The sequence below is a fragment of the Antechinus flavipes genome, chromosome 4 (genome assembly GCF_016432865.1).
Source record: "Antechinus flavipes isolate AdamAnt ecotype Samford, QLD, Australia chromosome 4, AdamAnt_v2, whole genome shotgun sequence".
In the NCBI taxonomy this organism is placed as follows: Eukaryota; Metazoa; Chordata; class Mammalia; order Dasyuromorphia; family Dasyuridae; genus Antechinus; species Antechinus flavipes.
Window position 1 is genome coordinate 413,318,654 of NC_067401.1, and position 3,458 is coordinate 413,322,111.

General features: G+C 36.5%; 1 pseudogene; it reads right to left on the minus strand.

Annotated features, from left to right (window-relative positions):
- Positions 1-1,109: 1,109 nt before the first annotated feature.
- Positions 1,110-3,015, minus strand: LOC127562830 (heat shock cognate 71 kDa protein-like; annotated as a pseudogene).
- Between the last annotated feature and the right edge of the window lie 443 nt (positions 3,016-3,458).

Sequence of the window (3,458 nt, forward strand, 5' to 3'; positions counted from 1 at the left end):
ACATCACCCCCGTGATGTCCTTGGTCCTCTTTGAAAAAATGAAGATGAAAAACAACATCTGGATATTCAGGGATAGGTAAGCACATAACCAATAAAATGAATAGCTAGGCAGCATAGGTGACAAGGCATTGAACTTAGAATCAAGAAAACATGAGTTTGAATTTGACTTCAGATACTTACTAGCTTTGAATCTCTGGCCAAGGTACTCTACCTTCTCAAACTCAGTTTCCTCACTTGAAAAATGAGGATAATAATAGCACCTATTTCATAAGGTTGTTGTGAGGATAAAATAAAAATACTATCAGTTTATCTATGTCATGTATAATTTGCATATGCAAATAGTGTATATAATATGCATATAACATGTCACTTTTTAAACTTTAAAGTTCTATATAGGTGTTAACTTATTATTTTCAAATATTGGTCATAACACAGAAAACACAGAATCTTACACTTTTTCTCCCCTATCCTCATTTCCAAACCTCTAACTTTAAATACACACACACACACACACACACACACACACACACACACATACACACACACAACACGGGAAACAAAGTTGAATTTGTCCTACAAATGCTCACTTTATGCTATATAGTAGGGGTGCTAGCTGCCTTCCTTCAATTTCAAAGACAGAGCATTTCATCTATACAATATCTCTAGGCTCCTGAGGGATCAAAATATAGGTTTATTACATTCTATGTCAACTTTAGAGAAGAGGCTATGGAATTTGGTGAAAAGGGTATGGATTTGAGATAAGAAGGACTGGTTCAAATCCTGATTCTCCAACTTACTGCTATCTACTTTGAATTGAGGCAAGGCCCTTAACCTCTCTGTTACCTTCTTCTTCTATAAAATGAAGAGTAGGACTAAGGGATCTCTCTTACTATGAGTCACTCATTGAACAACTTCTATTATATGAGGTCCAGGAGGGAAGTTTTGGAAGAGATGATGATTTTAATAATTAAATGAGAATGTCAGTTTATTACTTCTACTGTTCTAGAAGCCTCTTGCCTACTAATTCCCATTTGCCATGAAAGAAAGACAGAAGAAACTTGCTCAAATTTTCTATAGCTCAGGGCCCTGACCAACAAATCTCAACTCTGAGTTCCAAGTAGGATGGGCTTCATGTAAGGCTGCTCCTTAAATCTGGCCTTCTGTTATAGCTAGAGGTACTTAAATACTTCTTCTTTTATGGATGCCAATTTTAAATAGATCTTATTCTCCAGGACAAGAATTGCATTTCTTCTTGTTCATTACAGAACTGATAAAGTGCAATGCTGTTTGCTTTTCTCTGCACACATTCAAGTATTCAGAATGCTCAGATTTACTCAGTAGCTTAAATATTACTTTTTAACTGCTACTACCTTGGGTACAAATTTGATTCCTTCAATATTTGGAAAGCTGTGTGGAATGCTTATTCATTTTGTATGTTTAGTTGACCTCTTCATTGGGGTTCCAGAAGAAATACCCCTAAATGGGCTGCTCTACTCCCTGGGAACTTACCAGACATGCTTCCTGGAACTCTGGTACAGTTTAGCAATAATGGGGTTGCAGACCTCCAATTCTTTCTGCTGATGCTCAAATTCTTCCTCCTCAGCAGTCTGGTATTTATCCAGCCAGTTGATTATTTCATTACATTTATAAAGGATCTCCTGTTTGTCTTCATAACCAATCTCTCCATGCAGTTTTTCATCCTCCACAATAACCTTCATATTGAAAGCATAAGATTCAAGAAAATTATTGGAAGACACCTTGTCTCTCTGCTTCTCATCCCCAGCCTTGTGTTTCTCAGCCTCCTGCACTATATGTTCAATGTCTTTTTGGCTCAAATATCTTTTGTTGATGATGATGGTGATCTTTTTTCTTCTTGCCTGTGCTGAAATCTAAAGCAGAAATACTGAGAAAACTATTTGATCAGTGTCAAATTTTACTTCAATCTGAGGAATATTCCTGAGTGCTGGGGGAGATTTCAATGGGTTCAAACTTGTCAAGAGGTTGTTATTCTTTGTCATTGTTTTCTCACTTTCATAAACCTGAATAAGCATATTAAACTGGTTATCAGAATAGATGGTAAAAATCTGTTTCTTCTTGAGGGGAATAGTGGTATTATGTTTGATCAGAACTGTCATAACTCCTCCAGCAATTTCATTTCCAACAAAAAGAGGAGTGATATCCAATAGCAGCAAGTCCTGCACATTTTCAGATTTATCTCCAGGAAAAATGATAGCCTGGACAACTGCACCATAAGCAACAGTTTCATCAGGATTAATGCTCTCTTTCAGCTCCTTGCCACTGAAGAAATCTTGCAGAAGCTTTGGAGATGTGAGTAGAGCCACCCACCAGGACAATGTCAAAAATCTGTGATTTATCTAGCTTGGTATCTTTTAAGGCCTTTTTTTTTTTAAACAGGATCCAGTGTGCCACAAAAGAAATCAGCATTCAGCTCTTTGAAACAGGCTTGGGTGATTGATGTATAGAAGTTGATACTGGTACTGGAAGAGAGGGTACACTGTACAAGTTCACAAGCATTATATAGATGGCAAACAATCCTCTTGTTTTCACTGATGTCTTTCTTATCCTTTTGCTTGAATTCAACAATGAACTGGTTGACCATGTGGTTGTCAAAGTCCTCCCCACTCAAGATCCACAGATTCCAGCTGTGGATTTGATCTCAAAAAAGCCATCTTCAATGGTAAGAAAGAAAACATTGAAAGTACCACCTCCAAGGTCAAAAATCAACACATTTCCAATACAAAACTAATCTGTTTGTCCAAACTATACACAATGGCAGCAAACAGTTGGTTCATTGATGATTTAAACCACATAAAGACCAGTGATTATACCAGCATGTTTTGTGACCTGATGTTGGGAATCATTATAATAGGTTGGTACTATGACCACTGCATTTGTGACAGTCTTCCCAAGGTAAGCTTCAGCAATTTCTCTTATCTTGGTTGAGATCATAGAAGATACTTTTTTATTTATTATTTATTTATTTATTATTATAGCTTTTTATTTACAAGATATATGTATGGATAGTTTTACAGCATTGACAGTTGGAAATCCTTTTGTTCCAACTTTTCCCTTTCTTTTCCCTGCCACTTCCCTCAGATGGCAGGTTGACCAGTACATGTTAAATATGTTAAAGTATAAGTTAAATACAATATATGTATACATGTCCATACAGTTATTTTGCTGTATAAAAAGAATCGGACTTTGAAATAATGTACAATTAGCCTGTGAAGGAAATCAAAAATGCGGGCGGACAAAAATAGAGGGATTGGGAATTCTATGTAGTGGTTCATAGGCATCTCCCAGAGTTCTTTCACTGAGTGTAGCTGGTTCAATTCATTACTGCTCTATTGGAACTGATTTGGTTCATCTCATTGTTGAAGAGGGCCACGTCCATCAGAATTGATCATCATATAGTATCGTTGTTGAAGTATAAAATC